This window comes from Pinus tabuliformis, chromosome 2_2 (assembly GCF_031772625.1).
Source record: "Pinus tabuliformis cultivar Carrire ecotype Pingquan chromosome 2_2, CPIR1, whole genome shotgun sequence".
Lineage (NCBI taxonomy): Eukaryota > Viridiplantae > Streptophyta > Pinopsida > Pinales > Pinaceae > Pinus > Pinus tabuliformis.
The window spans coordinates 57,240,515-57,251,824 of NC_142300.1; positions in this window are offsets into that span (position 1 = coordinate 57,240,515).

The following is an 11,310-nucleotide window of genomic DNA, read 5'->3' on the forward strand; positions in this document are numbered from 1 at the left end:
GACTAAGAAACAAGGTCCTCATTCATATTTATCCTAGACTCCATTCTCCCAAGACTAAGGCACTGATCTACCAAGAGGTGGTCACTCAAAAATTAACTCTTTTTCACCTTCTTCTAGGTCTAGCCAAGTTGGGTCACCTAGGGCATCATTTTCTCGACAAAGTAGCCCTCCAAAAAGTTCGATCTCCTAGCCTCTCCTGCGTTGGTGTGTCCTCAAGGCCTCCTCCAATTTTGAAGCCATTCTGACGGTGGAGTTGTGAGATAACCCAAGCCCTAGCTCCGAGATCAAACTTTGCCCTGGTATCCCCAAGGTTAGTGCCTCATAGGATCAATTTGACACTTTTAAGTAAAAATTCTTACTTTGATCCTTTCCCCCTCCTTGTTTGGGTTAAGAACATCATTTGGTTGCTAAATTCTTGCCTCTTAAGCTAGGTTGGGTCCAATTGGTCCTGTGTGATCCCATCCCTTTGAAAAGACAATTCTTCAAGAACCATCTGGGATACCAATTTCAATAAGGATTTTAGGGATTGGGAAACTCTTTCACAATTTATATTCCCTAAACCTAACCCTCAAATCTCCACATCCTTCTCCTAGAAGACATTGTACCTTGCTTAGAAAGCAAGCAAGCTCCATTCTTGACTCTTTTCTAGAAAGGGATTGTTTAGGTCATTTATATCCATTTGTCGATTTATCCTTCATTTGTGACTCCATATATACCGGGTCTCCTCCCATCGGTGAAAGTTCGTAAATATTAAGGAGCCTTAGCTGAGGTGACAATGGGCGAAGTCTCCATTTGTTGCCCTTGGTCTAGCATTTGACACTTTAGGAATCCCCTTTAGGTCCCCTGCTAGTTTGAGCGGTAACAAGTACAAAGTGTATAGACCTAACCTCCTAGGTCACCTTAAGGAAGTGGGGTTATCAAAATTCCTCTTCCTTAATCTCATACCTCTTTTTTAAGGCCACCATCATCTTCTACTTTTTTTTCCTTGGAAAAAAATCATAATTTTATTGCACGAGGAACGGAATTACATTTTGCAAATGCTTAAATCATTCGGGAAAATCAATATCATGGTCTTGTAAGAAAATTTGTTTTCTTTTGGCCAAAAAATAATATACAACAACTGAGAAATTAAGTGTTATTAAAATCACATAAATTCTCTTTCTTTTCCTTCTTTCTTTGCACTTTTTGCCAACCGCTTGATGATGTATCTATAGGTATTTTTTTGTAAGCTTCATCAAAAGATTTCTATTTGTTAAAAAAGGATTACATCAAATACAAAAGATTTTTTGAGTCACCAAAAACAGCACCGTTATACAGAGACCTCATCCAGGTGTACCCTATATTCCCATGGGGACATAAGTCCAGTGAGCTATTTACTAACATGAATACATTTCACAGACCATGTATAACAATATAAAATTTAACAACGTTTTGACCCTCAACAAAAAACAAAATCAATTTAGTCATTTTTGAATCCAAAAACTAAGTTGAATTGAAACAAAAAACATAGAGATTGACTCAGAGACTGCCATAACCAGCGATCACCGTTGCCGCTAGCAACCATCATGCATCATCTGACAAGAAACAAGTGTTGCAGGAAAGGTATCCACTTCAGTTCGAAATAACAGGAGATAGGGGTGAGGAGTTTCCCTGAGGAGAGACGACTGGAGGAGATACGTTGAGTGGTATAGCATTGATAATGTCAGGAGTTTCAATGTTCTCCTTCGATTCAGTGGAGGAATCTGAGACAACATATTTCTCCACCCGTGAAATCCGAGTAACAATAACATCCAAACTATAGCGGATGTCCCCCAGGGTCCGCTTGATGTCTGCCTGCCCTACAAACAACTTGTAGTTTTCAACCTGTTTATCCCTGAGGACCATACGCATCAAGGTTTCCATCTGCTAATGCACAGTGATAGAATGTACAAAATCAAGCTTGCGCTTCCGAAACTTTCCCAGATCTGGAACCGACTTCAGAGAAGTGCCTCCAACTTCTGAATTTGAGAAGTAAGCCCCTTCCCCAAACTCCTTCGACTCAAGGAGGATTTCCTTCCTAACCTCGAGAAGGACTGTATCAAAGAAATTGGCCACCAATTCCCATCCAAAGAGCTGACGATAATGGGAAGAGGAACTAGTTGCACCACCTTGGTGACTCGACATTCTCTGTCGCCGTGCTGTAAAGACCAAGGATATTGGGTTTGGTTGACAAAAGGAGTAGACCTGGAACATTTCTGACTGAAAAGGGGAGAGAAAAAGACAAACTGTATGAGATAATTATATCCCGAGACTAGTACGATGAAAAGTGATTGATACTAAAAAATCGGAGCAGGACTAGGTATCAAACCACCCAAAAAGAAGCATTATGGATAGAGCGCATATGGGATGGCAGGTGCATAACATAACATCATTAATCCAAACCCCTTGTTGAAAACCGGATGGAAAGACCAGAAGGGGGGGAGGGCAGATGATTATAGAACCAAGGGTAGTTGGATGGGGACTTCAAATTTGAGCTGAAATAGAGGGAATTGGCAATTACCCGAGTGCAGAAACCAAGGTAATGCAACCACATAAAAACCTTGCAAAAGAGATGAAAACGAACCCAACTGAATGCTTTCAAAACCAAATAGAAAACGTGTCTAGGAATCACACCCCACATACCAAAACTAGGAAGTTGAAAGAAATCCCCACCGGGTCGAAACCCTGAAGTGACATAGTGGAAAGTATTGCCACCAGCTCAAAAGCGGGCACATTACCTGTATGGTGAAGGAATAGAACAAAAAACATACCCGTGCTTGATGGTCTAGCTCTGTTTCAACACAACCAATTTTTTGTGGATAAGTTACGAGCAATGAGAGTATCCCAAAACTGAAAAGGAACATAAAGGAAGCCCCCATCGGCGATGGAATATACCTGATGCAAAGGCCGGATGAAAACTGATAACAAGAAAACCTGTATGCCACCCCGCATATAACTGCAAGTCCACCACCCTGCTAAACCATCCATACAATTGCAGTAGGGGAACGACCACCCTAGACCATAATTTAAAAGATTCAATCCACCGCATGCGAGGTTGTAATACAGACAGGTGTAGTGTGCTCCACCTCATTTGAAGCCCACATCCCCTCCTTGGTATAGGCGACCATAAATGACGTCGCAATAAAAATTGTCAGACACCATCCCTTTGATAACTAATCCCTCCACCAGCAACCAGTACTTTCCTTCACTTAACCGAATGTCGTATGTTTCTCGTACTGCAATCCTGAGCGGGCATTTATCATGAGAGGACTAAGTTAGGTTAACCCTCACCTATTATGTTGGTTAGCACCACGCGAGACCTATGGGTTGACAGGTGTGAGGAGTGGCACACCCCTTAACAGGCGCCACCTCCTCCTTCATTCTCTTCCTCTGCATGGTAATCATGTGGTATTTATTCTTCGTAGACGCCTTAAATGGCACCCCAATTGGGGGATATCTATAGGTATTACTGCCAACTCTGTCACATTCTCCATAGGGGGCTATTCTTGATCATAATCAAATCTTTCTGACACGTGCTCTTTTTGTTCCCTCTATCCCATCATATTTAAGTGTCAGTGTGCCTTATGCACTAGGATCATGAGTGATCTTTATATCTTGTGGTTTTTGCATATGTTCTGATTATGAAACTATATTCTCGAGGTTCATATCATCTTTAGAGAGAGGGTCTTCCTTGATCTCCTCTTCTTCATCCTCCAAGAAAATGGGTTCATATAGCTACCAACTTTTCAATTTATGAACTTGCCCCTTCTTCTTTTTTGGATGTTTTTTTGCCTGTTGGCATAAATCTTGCAGATACCCTATTTGAAAACATGAACGACATCTAAAAGTCATGTTTTCATAATCTAAGGTCTGGATCCATCAGAAAGATCCATGATTCAACAAAATATGATCTAGTAGACCTTTACTCAGATCTATTTCCACACATAAATGAGCAAAGGTAAATAATCCTTGTTATAATCGTTCACTATCCATCTTTATGAACTTGCCCAAAGTATTCCCAATGTCCTCAATGACCTTTTGATGCCAAAAAGGAAGAGGGAGATGTGGCAACCTAACCCAAACTGGAATTTTTGTTACAACCATGTTAAAGGGATCAAATTCTGGAAACCATGGAGTGAGGAAGAGCCTCGCTCTTCCCCAAAACCAGGGCCCATCCGCCAAGCATTTGTCAATATTTGTGGGAATCAAATTGAATAATGAAAAATCCTTTGGAACATAAATAAATATCACAATTTTTTTTGTAAAGATTCGTTGATGCAATGCTTTTGACTTTGGCCAGAATCTGTTAAATTTGTAGATCACTACCCTATCTTGTAGGAATGTGAAAAGATGCTTTACCTTTGCATTGTTTATTTCCAAAGCCAACATTTTCTCCATCTTCTCTACAATGTATGGTCCTAGAAGAGCTTGAGGTTGGACCATTGAGATGGGCTCTTTACCATGCGTAGCATCCTTGTATGACGTTGAAATAGATGGCGCTTCGGAGCCCATTACTCCCCCTTGCAATCTCAAGACTAAAAACAAAAAGGAATTCCTAGAGATGTTGTATTCACTTAGCTGACAAGAGTCTAACGATTGTTTTCCCTCATAGATAAGACATTGAAAGGCTACAAGAATTCCAAGATGGTGTTCCAAGATTTGTTTTAAATCCTTCACCTTGGCATTCGCATGAACCTAGAATGGTATAGATTTTCCACTGAGGGTTTTAACAAAAATTTGAAACCCTTTCATGGATTTCGAGCTCTTCGTGTTGTTCATTTCTCCCATGGAAGGGGGATTTGGAGGGATCTTCTATAGATCTACTTCTTTCTGAGTGGATTTGCTAGTGCCATTATCAAGGTTGTGACTTGATGTTGTTGCAAGCTTTTGGTAAAATGTATTGTGTTTGTTAATGTGCCCGATGTTTCGGGTGAACACTTCACCCATTTTCAGGGACAAAAAGAAAACTAAGGATGTGAAGAGTGCTAGACCAATATAAATAGAGGAGAGAGATGGAAGATAACCGTTAGGGCAAGGGGAAAATGAAACCATTGACATTATTAAATGATAGCATAGTCTCCCAAAGCTCGGGCAAATGAACCATGATCCCTGACATATTGCTCCACATTGCAGACAATGGCTCCCTTAGGAATAGATCAGAGAGGCAACACGTTGCCCAAGGTGAGATTCGCCTTCTTAACACAATAGATAAACTGGCATGTATACATACCCTCGGTTGCATTGAAAAGCTCCTTCTAGAGCCTGTAGAGGAAGGGGTGCCTAAAAGTCACCCTCTAGAATAGGGCACCACGCCTTGGGTCATGGACAACCTCCCATTGCTATCGATTGAATTCTTTGATTTCCTTTTGGAGCTGCTCCACAATCTTTTCAACCGCAAAGCTCGCCATTCCTACAACAAACCGTCTTCACCACCATCTTCTACTTGTCAAGGGATTTCCAACGATATAAATTTCATCCAATTCTGAGCTCGGATACAAAGTTATGTCCCTTTGGTGCCACATGGGCTACATACCATCCACGTGTCATTGCCACTTTGGGCCACATCTGTAAGCTAGACACGTCATCCTCCTAGTTCACAACTAGATCTAGGATTTTCATTAATCCCATTTTATCAAAACCTCTAGATCTTCAATCTTCCAAAATTCCAACTTTTTCAAATGCATCTGGAATCCCCTACTTCCAGATACATTTGAATCAAAGCCTAACGCTTGGTCAACAGGTCAACATCCATATCCATGGAAATCTATAAAGTCTCTTTTAAATAAAAGTTGGATTTCTAGGTATCTAGATCATCCACTATTCCACGTCACCCCATGATGCCTGCCCCCTGGGCCTCCACCTTAGCATCGTTGCACCTTTGATCCACATCAGCACCCTGCCATGTCAACATGGATCAAAATCCCACACTTTCGGATATCTGAAATATCCAACATCTGGAAAAACTAAAACGACCATTTTTTGCTTCTAGATTCCATGTCATTTCCACGTAGGTACCACATCGTCTACCGTATCAACTTCTTCGCACCTTTGGGCCACATCAGCATGCAATGTTGACATGGCACAGCATCCAATTCTTTCCTCCATGCCATATCAACATTGACACATTAGTTGCATTGTCACCCTAACCTATCATATTGCCACACCAACAATGACATGTCAGCGACCATGTCATGTGCCATATTGATGGCCATGTTGTCACTTGGCTCACAACATGGCATGTATCCCTTCCACGTAACCTCCTGTCATGTCCCTTCTCAAACACATTTGTAACAAGGTGTTGCTACACAATTTTGCACAATTTTGGCTAAGGAAGAGAACCCATCATTTTTTACTTAGGGACTTAGGAGGCAATTCGACTTAATTTGGTTGCTAGTGGAATGTGGCGGCCACCCACCTGGGAATTCGAATTGGCCCATTCGAATAGCTTCGAGGGAAAGTTGAATAGGTGGATGGAGGGGCCCACATGAGGCACAGGAGGCCCAAGGAGTTATAAGGAGGGAGGAACTCTCATTTTGGGATTCATTCTTACATCTTGCAAACAAAACTACTTGATTGTTCGCTCTACTGTTTAGCCGAAGTCAATCGGCTGTTTAGCCACAAATCTCTCAAGCGGGAGATTCAACCTCGACTTCGGGGGGGCCATCTATGCCCGCCCTAGAGAGATAGTTCCACGAGTTTTTCAGGAGTTTCGGGATTGTGAGACAACACCATCATTTAACGCAGAGCAGGGAGTGCGTATTTATCGGCCGCTAGAGAATACACAAGAGGAGTTAGAGCCATTAGTGATCAGGTGTTTGCCGAGAGAGTTAGAGGGCTGAGAGAGCAGCAATAGACCAACATTCTTGCTGAGTTTTACAGCCAGCATTCCAGCAGTTCGAATTGTTGGGCTAGGGGACAATGCAAAGGCCACTTCCAGCAGTTTTCGTGGAGCTTGGGAGCAGGAGCTATAGGTCGGAAGCCCATCTGAGGAGTCAGGGATTTGATAGTAGGGGTCAGCCCAACACTTTGGGACCATTTCCGGGAGGATTGACAGGCAATTTCCAGCAGGCCGAGTTTTGCAATTGCTGCTGAAGTTGGGCTCCAAGGGGGTCGAATTTCAAAAGTCTAAACCAGCCAAAATCCTTCATGGGTTTTTTTGGTTTAGGCCAAGGAGTCCGGGGTTAAATGCACATAATTTTCTGGGCAGTAGAAGTGCACCTTCTAGCGATTCGAACTTCAGCAGAAAGGTAGTTTTTTGGGGGCAGCGCAATGCATATTGGTGTGAGCAACCTTCAACTCAGCAATTTTCCCACCTAGGTTTGGTCATGCTTGTCCATTGAGACAAGTCCAGGTGCACCATCTTGTTATCCATTGTATTTAGCCTTTAGAAAATTAATAAAATGGCTCAGCAGTTCCATATTTGCAGCTTTTTTGTGGATGCTTAATGTGTATTTCGTTTTTATAAATTGTTGCATAGATTACTTGGTTGTTATCACTTGTATTCCTATTTAGGATCATTACAGTGGTATCAGAGCCTAGTTCTTGGCTCAGCTGTGGGGATTGCCTCCTATGAGAGAAGGGGACCAACAAAACATCACCCACCAAAGGCAGAGGTACCGGGCAGAGAAAGAGAGCTGGAGATTACTCCAGACATGGAGGACAGAGGGAAAGCAGTGGTAGAGGAGGACATGGTGGAACCCAAGAGTAGGGAAGAGATGGTTTTTGATAGCCTCGTGAGGGCCCTGAATGACTTAGCCAAGGGTTAGAAGGACATGCTAGAAGAGATCAAGACGCAGAGTAGAGAGAGAACCACTCCTAGAGGTTTTTTGTTTGGGGAAACTTCTGCGGCCTCTCAGCCATTCAATTATCCCTCACCAACAGCACAACACCCATTAGCCAATGTGCCCACTCGTGCTAGACTGCCTTCTTTTGTGTCAGTGGCACAAATCAAACCTGCAAGGGGGGAATATCCCCCTTAGATGGGAGACTATTTTAGAGAGTGGCAGTCTATGGATGAAGACTTTAAGGAAGCCCTCTCCTTCAGAGATTACTGCAAGCTCAAGCAGAGTGAGAAGAACAAGGGTCATGGAGGATAGGGGACCCAGAACTACGAGTTGCAGAGGACCATAGGGAGGATGTATTTCCCTACTTTCGATGGCACTGCCAAGTTCACAGCTAGGGCTTGGGTTGAGAAGATGGACACCTGCTTCCAACTCAACCGAATGACAGAGTAGGAAGCCATCAAGATGGCCACGCTGCACATGGAGGGGGAAGCCCATGATTGGTGGTTTCATGGCTTGACCACCCTAGGGCATGCCCATGTGGCTTCTTATGAGGACTTCACCAGGAGGGTGGTGGAGCGCTTTGACCAGAGAGATCCAGAGGCCCATTTCAGAGAGTTGACCCAACTGCGCCAAACAGGCAACCCAAAGCAGTACATCTTTGAGTTTCTACGAGTATCAATGATGGTTCCGGATCTATCAGAGGCTAGGAGGGTGTACACCTTCATTGAGGGCTTGCTTGAGCCCCTGCGTGGACTAGTGAAGTCACGCAGACCCTCCACGCTGCAGGAAGCAGTCTTGTGCACTAGAGATTTACAGGGGGCCATCCCCAAGACTAGAGCACCTTTTCCTGCATGGACCCCTTTCCACAAAAGGGGCATGAGACTAGACCTCCACCTCAGAGGACCACATAAGGGAGAGGGCAGTTAGATGATGAGACACGGAAGGACCTCGAGAGGAAGAAGATGTGCTTCACATGCAGGGAACCCTAGGCACCAGGCCATCGGTGCACTGTCGGTAGAGCACACTACATTGATGTTTTTTCTGACAATGACTAGGAGGACAAGGTGGAGCAGGATTGTGGTGTGACAGAGGGTGAGAGTCCAGCTGATAGAGGGCCACCACTACCAACTCCACAGGGTGGGGCATCCCTTGCCCCAGCCGAGGGAGTCCTTGCTTCCTTATGTGGGATTCCCAAATTTTTGACACTGAAGATCAGAGGCACTATACAGGGGCAAAGGGTGTCAGTTCTAGTTGACAGTGGGGCTTGTTAACCTTGTTGGCATTTGGCCCAAAAATGGATCCAAAGCACTCCCAAAGTCTTCAAAATTTGCTTAAGGATCGTTCAAAGAGCAAAACAGTCACATGCCAAGAGCCCTTGGAAGGGCGGAAAAACACTATCGGGAGGCTAAAACACAGAATGGTCATGGAGCATCTCTGGCACGAGAGATCTCCCTGCCAGCGCAGCAATAGACCCAAATGCGGTTACTCTTCTGTCAAAAGAAGAAACCTCCGAGCCATGCTTGCCTAGTCAGGGCATCAAAGTTGTTGAAGAGACAGAGGGATAGATTAAGACCTCTCGAGCCTCAGAAGGCTTGAGAGCATTGTAAAGAGCTATAAATATCTGAAAGTAAAATGTAATAAGGGTTCAACTTCTAGAGACTGTTGATACTATGTTCCTTGCAGCTTCTCATCTTCATTCTAGTAATACAAGCTTCTTTTGTTGTTATATGTTCAATGTTCATTTTCTCTTCTGTTCTAAGCTTGCACTTGAACAGGTTGTTCAGGTTTCTTTTGTGTCTAATGCCAGATAACTGTCATCTTATCTCTGCGTTGATAAATTAGATTTGCAAGCTTCTTTTACTGCTTGTAGCTAGCCATTCATATGTGTTTTATATATGCATCTGCCGGTACAGTCAGTATTCTTCATTTACTGCCTGTAGCTAGCCATTCATATGTGTTTATATATATGCATCTGCCGGTATGGTCAGTATTCTCCATCTATCCATTGAATCTACAAACTATTGAGCATTAGTGGTCTAAAGCCTTGTCAAGTTGAGGGTGTTCATGCATGTCTGGAGTGAAAACATAGTTGAAACGATTATCTGGCTTGATCCAAACCATCATCCATTCCAATAGTTCAGAGAACGATATTGAAGATTATATGTTACAAAGCATCTCGAGCTGCAACCTAGGAGAGTTTCCTGGAGTGATAACATAATTGGCGCTGTTGCCGGGGAGAGGAAACTGAAGCTCAGCTTCCCTGGGAAACGACAGAGATCCAGCTTTGATGATAGACAAAGTCTAGGCACTTTTCTGGTTGTAATCATCTATCTGGCGACTCTACTGAAGGATGAACCTTTTGGCGACTCCACTTCATAGTTCTAGCTCAGTTTGTGAGGCATACTCGAAGAAATCCTCAGAAGCCACAAGTTGACCTAGTACCTGACCCTAAAAAAATCATCAAAGAAAGAAAGGTATTGCAGAAAGGAGCATCAGGTTCAGGTAAATCTAAACAATCTTCTATATCTCTTCAAGAAAATCCTACAATAGAACAAATACATGTTGAGAGTATAGCATCTAATACTAGCAGTGAAGAAAAACTCTCAGAGATTTATAAAGCTCCTTATTCTTTAGGTTCTCCTTTTGTTGTAAGCCCAAAGGAAACCTCACCTCCTATCCATCATACTCCTTTAGTCTTATCAGTCACTCCTCAGCCCTCTATCATTCAGACTGCCAGTACTCTTATAGCCACCACAACTATGGCAGGTCCACAAGCACCCACCAAAATGGAAAGAATCATAGCTGCTAGGTATGGACCTCTAGTATTGCCCACTCCTTTAAATGCCATGCCTACTGGAGAATATCAAAAATATAGGCCTAAGTTCACTGGGACTGAAGGTGTTACAGCTGAAGAACATCTTGAATCTAAGTTGTAGGAAACATTGGAGAAGGGTCCATTTCTGGCTGGAAACGAAACGGAAACGAGGAAACTCGTACCGTACAACTTGGAAACGCGTTTCCGGCCGTACTGGCCCATTTCTCGAGGAGGAAACGTGGCCAGTACGGCCAGAAACGCGTTTCCAGGTCGTACGACGGAGTTTCTTCTTTTAAATTGACTTTTTCTTTATTTTATTTTTTAATTTTTTCGCTTCTATTTTTTTATTGGGCGAGTAAAATATCTTCTGGATGCCTCTCAAGTTATAAAAAAGAGGATTTTTTTGAGTGGGGCAGCCTAATGTTCAAGCCTATGGCCCTAGTGTTGATATGCAGTTCATAGTAATGTTAAATTCTTAAAGTAAAAGCGACATTCTCCTTTATTTTTCATTTTCATCCTTTTACTTAAATTTTTAACATTACCATGAAATGACTGAGGATGTTTGAGAGTGGTTTCGCCCTCATTGGATTTCATATGGAGAAAGTAGAATTTTAGATCTCACTCAAAATCCAGCAGACTTATCTGTTTTTCAGGATTTCAGGATTGGGGGGATTGCAATGTTTCCATTGGATT